At 32.8% G+C, this 12,304-nt stretch overlaps 1 non-coding gene across 1 annotated transcript; it reads right to left on the bottom strand.

The window, feature by feature from the left end:
• Positions 1-3,860: 3,860 nt before the first annotated feature.
• On the bottom strand, positions 3,861-3,932 carry Trnae-cuc (transfer RNA glutamic acid (anticodon CUC)). Its single transcript has one exon. It is a non-coding gene; the product is annotated as a tRNA-Glu (tRNA).
• Between the last annotated feature and the right edge of the window lie 8,372 nt (positions 3,933-12,304).

Raw genomic sequence — 12,304 nt, 5'->3', positions numbered from 1 at the left:
TAAGAAAGTTTTATTTACTTATACACAACATTACAAATATCGCATCCGTTTGAGGTTATTAAACCTCTCTAGTAAAACACAAAAATCTTTTGTTTAAATCGATTTTTGATTTTCGATACATACAATAAGTACTGCAAAAAAAAAAAGGGGGGGGGGGGGAAGGATTTGAAAAAAAAATTAACTTACTTAATACGTACTCTGTAAATTTTGCTAAACTTTATTGAAACATGACTAAATCTTATATATATATATATATAAAATTCTCGTGTCACAGTGTTAGTTATCATACTCCTCCGAAACGGCTGGACCGATTTTTATCAAATTTTGTATGCATATTCAGTAGGTCTGAGAATCGGCTACTATCTATTTTTCATACCCCTAAGTGATAAGGGTTGTCCACCCGTAACATTGTTTTTTTTAATTTTTGGACAATGTTTTTTTTATAATGTGGCATTAAAAAATACATACAACCCTAAATTTTCACCCTTCTATCACCAACCCCTAATTTTTAATAGAATTTTATATTTTTCAACCCCGGTCGATAGCTGATCAATTAACACTTGATCAACCTTCCCCGCCTACAGCGAGACATACAAATAGTGAGTGAGTGTCATTTCTTATGTCTGCCACACGATCATACACATAGTAAGGTCTGGCAAATTCATATTTTTCTCCTTGGTGAGAACAGCTCGCTTAGTGGAGCTCGCAGCGGCTAGCAAAATAAAGGCGCTCATAACAGTTTTGTTCTTAACTTCGTCGATAGATAGAGTTAGTTGCCTTGAATTTTAAACGCACCATCGTTTGATGCGTTTGTCATGTCTTTAATTTTCGTTTGTTTGTGCCGTATGCGTTCCTATACCATTCATCTAATTGCGATGAAATTTTGGCGAGTTGTTATGCGCATGGTTTCTCAGACGGTATAACTATTTTGCAATAGTTGGAGCACAAATCGTTTCAAAAAATGTGTTTATTTCATATTATATAGCGACACTTCACCTGTTTTTGTTGTATAAATGCGCACGCATGACACAATTTATTTAAATATAAAAGAGAGTCAGAGATAGAGTGATATATATAAATTGAGATAGAGAGAGACAGAGAGATAAGTTGAGATAGAGCGAGGTATAGAGAATGAAATGGATTAGATAAAGAGATATATATATATGTATAGAGCTATATAGAGTTTTATATATAGAAGAGATAGAGATAGTGTGAGGTATATATGTAAATATGTAGATATAAAGAGATAACTAGCGATAGAGAGATACATAGATATATAAAGATGTAGATAGATATAAATATATGTTTAGAGAGATGGATAGATGATTTGTATATGTGTAACTACTTCAAACATATTACAAAACAAAACTGAATGAGGCATTGCAATGCATGCCGAGCATTAGCTAGATAATGGAATCTTTTCAATATTAGTAATATCTTATTTTTCAGCTTTTTTCTATAGTGCTTTATATGTTCTAGACTACATACAGAACACCAATTTTTAGATATATACAGGTAAATAACCATACACTGGCAGAACGTCTGTAGGGATCTGAAACTGATATAAATTATTTTGCACACTTGACATTCAAATTAAGAAAATTACTAACTACATCTGATTTCGAAAAAGGCTACCTTCACCCTGTGTTCAGCCCGGGCAACGTCGGGTACTGCAGCTAGAAATTCCCTAGAAATAATTTATATGGCAAAACAACGATTGCTGGGTCAGCTAGTATTATCTAAAATTTTTGCCTGAAACAATTTTTTATACAAGTAACCATTTATGCAAAGTTTGGAAAAACAGAGGTTGAAGGACAAAAAATCCACAAACCCTTTACTACGTAGTACACTATGAATTCAGTTAAAATTTATTGAAAGGTTTCTTAATATTATCTAAAACTGTTTTCTGAAAAAAATTTTGATACAACTAACCATTACTGAAAAGGGTAGAACAAACCATTGTTAAAATACAAAAAATGCATAACTTATTTATTATGTAAACTTTAAATTACTTTAACATTTATTTAAGGCTATATAAATATCATCTAAAACTTTTGTCTGAAACAATTTTTGATAAAACTAACCAATGCTTCAAAGGGTGGAAAAACAGGAGTTGAAGGACAAAAAACAGCATAACTTAAATTCCTATACAATTTATTTCAAGCTTTATAAATACTATATAATACCTTTAACTGAAACAATTTTGGATAAAACTGACCATTACTACAAAGGGTGGAAAAAATAAGGGGATGTATGACAAAAAAAAAAAATCCATAATTCCCTTAATCAGAATACTATCAAATTCATTCAAATATATTTTTTAGTCTTCTTAATATTAGCTACCACTTTACTTTCAAACAATTTTTATACAATTATTCATACCTACAAAAGTTGAAATATACTGGTCTAAAGACAAAAATATGTTTTTACTCCCTTAAAAGGCATAATTTTACATTATTAAACAATAAAAAAATCGTTGTTATTATCAAAAATTTTATTTTAAAACATTTTTTATACGATAAACAATTATTTCAAAGGAGTGGAAAAATATAATTTGTATTATGAATAATGCCTTAACTCTGTTAAAATAGATAGTATCAAATCTGGTCAATATTTTTTATAATAATTTTAATATTACCCAAATATTTTGTTTGATCCTTTTTTTTTTTCATACAGCGTTACAGGGCCAGTGAGTATATGATGTCCATATCTATATTTTATTTAAGATAGTGGATCTCCAAGGATTCGTGTCTGACAAGAATTTAGTTTTTTTTTTAAACTAAATTACTAAAGTGTTTCCAGTCACATATAGTTTAATTCAGATTATAACTAACGACCCACCCCGCTTCACACGCATTGGATCTACTGAATGTGGCGTCATTTAGATTTAATAAGTAAGTAGGCTCTACTTATAAGTGTCAACTTCTCGTAAGTGCCCGGTGTTTCCGAAACATTACATACCTACGGACACGTACTGCCCATAACTAAAAAATTTCTTTGTAAACATTGTTTACTTTTTTTTTATCATGACACAACACAAACAGAATTTATTTAGAGGTTACACGTGACAAAGTTGAGAAATATCAATCCGGGGGCGATACAAATAAACCGACAAAAATAATTGGGTGCCTATTAAATAACATCACGCTAAAAGGCACGGTTTGATGTATCGCATATGTTATGGCGTAAAGATAAATATTTATATAAAAAAATGTATAATGTAAATACACATATTTAATTGAATAAGGATTAGCTAATACTAGGTCAGTCAAAATAGCTTCGCAAATAATTCATTATTTTCGAACCAATTTTGAAAGATAAAAAGGGTTACTGTGTATCATCCTTAGAAGATAGACACATAATACCACAGCCTTTTCTGGAGACCTTTTTAAGACCTACAACATTACTTAGATGTATCAGTCATGTATAAGTCAGCGTAAGCCATGTAAACGTCCTAAAACGTAATTTTACGACTTGATTACAAAACATCGAGATATTTCTACTGTCTCTATATTTAATGTGGCAGTTTTATAAACATAAACCTTCCGGAAGAAACTCTCTAAAAGATGGTAAAAAAAACCGCATCAAAATCCATTGCGTGGTTTAGAAAAAGTACATAAGCTCACAGACATACGCGAATGGCGGCTTTGCTTTATATACTATTTTGAGACTAGATTAAAGTATAGCATTGAGTAGTGTATAATGTTATGGTCGGAAATGAGGTTAAATTTTTCTTCCGTTCTGAACTAAAAATTACGAAGTCACATAAGAACTTTTATCTGTTTTTTTCTGTAAAACGGTTAATAATTTAGATGAATTGGTTGTTCTGCAATGATTGTGCAATTTTTAAAAACGTGTAATTCCGGTACCGGGAATCGAACCCGAGCCTCCCGGGTGAGAGCCGGGTATCCTAGCCACTAGACCATACCGGATATACTAAAGATAGCTTCCAGATGTAAAACTTCAGCTCATGCATTGGAAAATGAAACCATGTTTTGCGCGACATGTGATGCTATCTGTTAGGTGGGCCCATTACTACTAACAAAAATAAAATAATTAGGGCTGTAGGTTCAAATCCAAAGTGTTAGATTTATAATTATTCAACTAATCGACGAATAATTGCTTAGTAGAAGACAAATACTGTGCTAATTATTTTCCTAATCGAACTTAAACTAAGTTGGGAGGAGTCTGGGTTAGTAGGGAAGACTCCTGAGTGCGTCTCAGTCCGAAGCCTATACGCCTAATTAAGCTGGGTTTCAGTCATGCAGAAAGGGTAGAATGCATCGAGTGCTTTGTTCGGGGATTGGCCAACCATGGCAGCGATTGATGCCACGACTGACTCTCCTATCTCAGATCTAGATCATAACTAGTTAAGATGGACCCAGGTAAACCCTGCGCAGACACAGGTAAAACCCTGGGCTCATTCACGCAGTGCAAGCGTCAAGCAGGCAGGTTGAGCACAGGACAGGAAGGATGGTGCAGGAGGAAGAGCTGTTCGTGGCAGGCAGTTCCAACAATGCTGGGGTCGGGAGACTACTGGTGTTTGTGCACGTCTGGGGTTGGTACCCCTGACGCATGCGCGACAGTATTCCTCGCCCTCCAGGCTGCCAGTCAGCGCTGCTGTGCTAAAAAAAAGCTCTTAGTAGTATTTCTGGTATGACACACCACAAAATAAAGTGAACTAATTTTTTTTATTAGTTTGTTTGTCAATAACTGATGCATTAATTATGTAGTTCAATACAGTTCAAGAATGATATAAAGCTTCATTTGAACTGGACGTGCTTTTTAGCAACTCGTCGACGTGTGAACGTGGATTTCACAGGTCAAATGAATACCACTTACTTGCTCACATGAGCTTATTTTTTTAAATATTTTTGAATAAAGTTTTTTTTACCATTTTAATTTAAAAAATCAGGATAATATGTATCATTCCTATAGTTTATTATTAAAATTTTAGTAATGTCGTCATTTAACTTTACTTATTATCGAGACTTCAAACAACCAACCGAAACACAGCAATTGCAAACGAATATAGAGGAAAGCATACCAGTTTTCAACACTACTCGTTAGTGCAAAGCGAGTGGACAGTTAACTCGTAAGCATGTTTACATTGACCGAGTTCATTCTTGATGAGTAGATGTGATGAGGCTTTAAATCTTGGCCATATTAGTTACGGCCTTATATTAACAGTAGCATAAGCTCATGGCGTGTACTAGAGAGAGAGAGAGAGAGAGAGAGAGAGAGAGAGAGAGAGAGAGAGAGAGAGAGAGAGAGATTGTGTGTGTGTGTGAGAGAGTATGTGTGTAGAAGCGTTTCATTTCCGTCTGGTAATTTCTCCGTTCAATAATGGTGCATGCCTAGGTGTTGAAGACCGATACATATCATCTTGTATTTTTGCATATCTTTCTTTTAGTATTAAAACTATAATTTAGTTATTTGCGAAACAACCTAAGTCAGAATGCCATTTTACAAAAACCGGCCTTCAAACTCTACCTCTTATGTACACCAACTCTTCAGGCAGGCGTGGAAGATACAGCAAAAATGTTTGCTACGCAATCATAAATAATCCTACTATTAATATCCATTCAAAATAAAAATAAAATGCTACACATTTGTACCACCGCTTACAAAAATTCTTCTATTACTCCGATTCGCGTACCAAATTTTTTATATGTATTAGGAAGTGCATTTGAATTTATCACCAATAGATGGAGGTAGAAATTAAAGAAAAGCTCTTTTTTAATTTGTGAATTTTTAATAATTCTTTAAGGAAATGTTAAATTTACATTTTTAAATCAATTTATTTATTATTTAATATATTTCAGAAATAAGTTTCATGTGCCAATATTAAAAGAAATTGAATTTTAAATAAATATATCGTGTATATTAAGTTAACACGTAGATTTATAAACACACTATTTTAATATCTAACATTTATTTCAAAATAACTTTACCATCGACAGTACAAGCTATTACATATTTCTTTTACTAGTATATATTTCTATATAAATATTGTACAGCGGGACGATTAGTTTGTTTGCAGGAAAACAACTAAAAAATTGCCAGACTAGTTATACAAATTATATTTCACTGTTATGAAATTACATAATTCATGCTGAACGAACAACATAAGAACACATAAATTTGTTCGTTACCGAGGTTAGATGTTACAACACGTACTGCACGTGTTATTGACACACGAAACTACAGTAAACTTGAGGAATAACATCATGTCAGTGTTAAGAAGACTGCATGTATCCGCTCTACCACTCTGGTTCTGGGGTAGAGCGCCTGCATTGTAACTTGTAGGACCCGGGTTCGCACCCCGGCTCCTCCAAGGTGGATTGCCCAGACAAAATGGTGGCATTTTCTCTGGTAGGAATACAATCCCTTGTAACAAGTCAGGCTACCAAAGAAACGGCGGGTGGAACAGAAAAAAACCTTCCAGGGTGGCTTCCCAATGGGGAGCCCGTTTCTTTTCTTGGGCTCCCCATGCGGTGGCCATTCCGGGGGTTTCTCCGGGGGAACGGAGTTTTGCAAATGTTTTTTTTTGGTTTTTTTTTGTTTTGTTTTTAGTAACTATTATAAATAAAGCTCAAACAAACATTTAAAAAATATTTGCGTTTGTACATAAAATATTTGAATTGTGTGTATCAGGCAGTGAGTGGTTGTATACTGATGTTGGGTGTTCAACCATTTATCAGTATATATTTTCTTGACAGCTCGAACGTAGTGAAAAATTTATAAGTTTCTCGCTCATTCAAGCTAGGCCAATTGAAGTAAAAAAAATCTACTTCAACATTCCAGAATTATTATTTGGCAAATAAAAACATTATTTCGCTGAAAGGACACTGAAATCACAAACAATTGTGAAATTTAATCCAGGCCTTTTCCGTACAACTACCACTTTCATTTCTCTAAAACTAATAAAACATTACGATTACAGTTCAATAAAATTTTTCAATTTTATATTTTGTTTGATTCGTAACATGTTTTTAAACATAAATTATAATATAAATAACTTACATACAATATTTTTTTTATATTTATTTACAGACATAAAGTCTATAATACTAAAATTTAAACTACAGTATGCTTTGCTTTCATACTCTAAAATTCGCAGTTTGCCTTTTCACCTAATTGGTTCGGGTTTTTTTTATTGAAAATTATTTATAATTAATAACCACACTGATTAACTTGAAAATATGGAATAATGGAAAGATATATGTATATTTTATAGTGTTCGATAAAATAGCCTACTGCCCCCCCTTCCGCGGGTAGTCACTGATTGGCAGCAGCTGATTACATTAGTTAATTTTTCGCTTTAATGTAAGATGTGTCTTATTTTCATTAATATTTTTAATTTGTATGTATTTATTTAAGATTATAATATTTCAGACCTGGATTCAGGCAGTAATAAGCTGTGCGACTACATTTAGTAATTAATGGTTGTATACCAATGTTGAGTGTTTATCCATTTATTGGTAGGTATATATTTTCTTGAATTATTATTGACAGTTAATATTTAGTCTCAAACTATTGACCAATATCTTTGTTATGTAGTATTTAAGAATTTTTCGAGAAAAAAATATTTATGGACACATGAATTTTATTCCTAAAAAATATCATTTCTGAAAAACTCCATCGTTTTCAATTAGGCAAATCATCTTTAACACATACACGTATTATATATATGATTTGTGTACCAAATATAATTAAAATATTCTATTTATTTCAACATGAGCAAAGCTTTTGATACACAATCTTACGATTAAAAAATTATCAATTTTAGGCTTTGTCAAGCAATACGTGTATATGTGTGTTTTAATTATCTTACAAATAGATGCTTTTAAGTCAAATTTGCAAATGAACTTTCATGGTATTCGGTGTTCCGCAAAGTAGTTTATATCCACTACTCTTTAATATTTAATAAATGATATTCCAACTGTATTCAAGAATTTATCAAGAAAAGATGCTCATGAAAAAAATATATAATTGGGAAATACGTTTGTGAAACTATTCAGCAAGATATTTCAGCTGTCCGGATCTGGTTTTCAAGTTAACTAACGTCTCTGAATTACGATAGCATATATTTTATAACCTTTAGTGAACAAATTAATTCAATTAATCTCAATTATCACATAGTAAGTAATCAGATGAAACGTGGTGTCCTCTTTTAAGACCTTCGAGTTATATTGGATGCCAAGCTTTTTATTTCACCAACATGTAGATAATACTATTAGTTCCACTTGAAGATCTACTTAGGTATTATTAAATTTATAACGTAAATACCTGATTGTACACTTTGTTCTTCAAATTGATTAGCTATAAAGTGGAATATTGTTTCGTAATTTGGAATTAAATAACTAATTTTGATTGTAATAGAATTGAAAGTGTGCAAAAAAAAGTTCTTAAATTAATTTTTAAAAATGTCAGGCATTTAAATTATTTTGAATATGCTACATTTCTATGTAAACTATCTGCTTTTTCTATTTATTAGACATTCAATCAGTGATATACATTTTATTACCATTTTTGTTAGTCAGACATAACATCTCGGTTTGGATTAAGAATTCCAACTTGCAAATACAGAATTAGTGACACTTTTAAAACTATTAGTACCTAACTATAAAATGGGTAAAAAAATATAAATCTTTTTTAATATTCTGGAAACATTCATTGGTAAAAAACTTAAGTAAACAATTATTTTAAACTTTTGTAATCTACCTACTTATTTTGTATACACCATTTTAGTTGAAAATTTTTGTGAAAATCAAATTAACCAATTAGTTAACATGAACTTTATCTATCTGTGTGTTGTGTTATTTCGTGTTTTGTCGTAAAGTTATTGATATGTATCAGTGTAAGTCTTGTGTTAATGATTTTGGTTGTTATTCTATGTGCTTATATCGTACCTATTTTTTAATGTATGTGTCATATTTCGTTTATAAGTGTCGTAAGGCACAAAAACAGAATCTCAATTTTACCTGACAGTTTTAAAGAAGCAGAATAATTTGCTATGTAATATATTTTTATTTTGTAATATAAATATTACTTAAATTTAAGCAGAGTTTATTTTTGAAAGACTGCAAACTTGTGCAAAGCCCACGAACATTCGATGCACGAGCCTATGTCTCGCCTAGAGCGCCTGTGCTTATTTCACTGTGCCAACAAACTACACTACACAAAAATATTTCCCTCGAAATTCAGCATCTGAAAAATACATTTAGTAGACTATAAATAATTTAATATGGATATTGTGTTCTATCACCATAATAATGTAAACATTACATAAGAAAACCCTTGAATATTTGCGTTGTACTTGCACTTATTAAATAATGATCTACAATTACTTCAATTATTCCAGTGTGCAAAAATGTAAATTCTATGAAGCTATTTACATTTAGATTTTACTAGTAAGGCCTTTTTCCTCATTCCGTAGAATGCAGGCCTATAAGAAATGTTGGCAGAATTCCCCTTCGTCCATTCTAATGACAGGCTTCCATTATGGTACTTTTCCGTCGCCTCCGTCAAAACCGGGGGAAAAATACCATAAGGAAAACTACCATGTGCATTTTATAAAAATCGTCGTAATAAGAATACAGTGCTGCACCCTAAAATACATTTTTGGAAACATTTATTTATTATCGTCCGCGATCTGCAAGTGATTTGTTATTGCAACCATCACCGTCAGAAACGCTATCTGTAAGCGTTAAAGTTAACCTGAGAAACAGAGGGTTTGACAGCGCTACCTACCAAATGTTCTATGCACTACTTCGAGAGCAATGCCGCTGCACTCTTTCCATGGAGTGTATAAGGAAATATGGCAGAATTCCGTCTCGTAATTTTTAAACTATGGCAGTTTTTCCGTTGTGGTACTTTTCCGCCTTTTTTTTTTTTTTCGAAGAGGACAGGCTGAGTACGGGCGTTATGGTAGTTTTCCAGTATGGTAGTCTTCCGCACCCCCGGAAGAGACAGCCCCCCCCCCCCCCCCATGATGGTGACGTCTGGTCGAGGAAGGGCGAGGCCGTCGACGACGCCCCTGAGGCACCCAGAGGGGGGCGTGCACCCCCCTCCTCCTCCTCCTAGGCGTGGTGGCCCCCCCCCCCCCCCCACACTCGGAGCCCAGGGCTACAGGAGAAACCACGCGACTTGAAAACTGCTCCCGCTACCACTGTGGGGTCTGTTTACAAAAAAAAAAAAAAGAATTGGTTGTCTGTAAAGTCGGTTTACGGACGATTGTTTAACGTGACGTCATAACAAAACATTGATGAAATGATTGCATACTTTTATGAATTAATATTGAATAATTTTTATTGAATTATCACTATTTTGTATGGATACAAAGGAGTGAAATGATATCTACAATTTAATTGATAAATTTACTTTTATTTGCACTCATTAATTCAAATATGTTTATTACTTTAACGAAGAGATTATTTTAACTATAACTTTTATACATGTTTGCTATTTAACTTCTTCCAATCTGTGTTATTCTGTTAAGGATAGGACGATGATAGGAAAAGTAGGAAACGAATGGGAGTGTTTCAAGTTTAATGTACCTCGAAAAAGTCAAATCGATGGTTGTTCCAATCGAGTGGAAGAGAGATAGATGCGGCGCAAGCCTACAATGAGCGTAACGGGACATATCGTAACGGTACAATGTGCGTAACGGGACACTTTTTTGTGCGTGCAGCCGGCGTTCATCGATTTATTAGACATTGTCATGTCAAAAAAAGCATTTGCTGAGGGCCGAGAAGAAGTTTTGATTCCTGATAAAAGTTTAAAAAAATTTATTTTTAGAAAATTTTTAAAATGGCTTAAAGGTGCGTTTTCAAAGTTTTTTTTAAATAATACAACCAGTACAGATTTTCTTGAATGCACTCAAAAATCTTGCATTAAACCTTTAACTTTATTTCTCCGTCATATAGCGTCTTTACCCGAGTACACTGGTACAGAATATCTATATAATCCTTGCTTTAATCATATTTGAAAAAAAAAATTAAATAAATACTCAGTAATCTATAATAATATAAATACATGTATAAAAGTAATTATTTAATTTATTGAAATACTCGAGATAGATCTTAATTAATAATTCTTATAAATATTTATGCTGATTGTCTATTATTATTTATTAATTTTTAATTGTTCATCAAATATTAATGTAATGATTTATAATGCAAATAAATTATACATACGGGAACACAACCTCACTTAAATACACTTTAAAAGGTTATAAACACAATTTATATCACTAATATTCACAATAAATACATTTATTATTAGATGGACCAGTATTCAATGTCAATCACTAAAGTATAAGACTTAAAAGCACAGATATCATTTTCTATTTTTAAGTAGCCTTCGTTTCATGGTGCGCACGCATCGTAAAAATTCACTCCTTTTTTTTTTGTTTTGTTTCAAAACGCGCCTAAAGAACTATAACTCAAGAATTCATTTGATTGCACGGAGTAAACAACTCTTTCAGCATTTCGGAAAAATGCCGTGGCTTAAAATTCTTACGATGAATCACAGCCTTTTTAGGGATCAGAAAAATTCGAGGTTTCAGTTCTTTTTACGTTAGATTACAATAAATTGTCATCTGCATACTCATGACAATATCTCCTTCTAATTAGCCGTTGACTTGTGGAACGTTTAGCTATTAGGTAGCCTGTGATTCGAAACTGACTTGTTTGAGTCTCTCGCTGGCTCAGAGTCATCCAGATAACTCGTGAGCCAATAAGAAGCAACGCAAAGGTATGAGACGGATATTCCAAGTTAACTTATCGCGATGCGAATCCATGAATTTTTTTATGCCTCTAGTCTTTTGTACAAGTTGAGTCAGAAATCGACCGTAAAACTTCACCGGACCAAATAAGTTGCAAACGTAATGTACGACTTCTGCCTGCATTCAATCTGTCTCGTCGTTGTTAGCTCACTGTGTTCGTCTGTGTGTTATATTATTTTTTCCATGTGTTCGTCTGTGTGTTATATTATTTTTTCCATGACTAAGCTCCTTCAACAGAATTCTTGTGCTGTATGATATTTAGAGGTTGAGAATTTTTTGTCCGTGATTTTGTCGTCGTGTAGTCCACAATACTTGTTTAGTTTCATCGTTTGGTTCCGTTTGTCTGAAATCAGATGATACAGTCTTGTTTTCTGTGTATTTATTTTTTGGTTTTTGAAGTTTTTCCATGACAAACAGTGAAAAACTGGATTTGCATATGTCCAAAAAAACTGCATTTGCATATGTCCAAAAAACTGCATTAAAACAGAAATTTAAGTAATGATTTTGCATGAG

The sequence above is a fragment of the Bacillus rossius genome, chromosome 15, assembly GCF_032445375.1.
Source record: "Bacillus rossius redtenbacheri isolate Brsri chromosome 15, Brsri_v3, whole genome shotgun sequence".
Taxonomy (NCBI): Eukaryota; Metazoa; Arthropoda; class Insecta; order Phasmatodea; family Bacillidae; genus Bacillus; species Bacillus rossius.
Note: the sequence above shows the minus strand (reverse complement) of the source record. Positions and strands in the feature narration are given on the sequence as shown.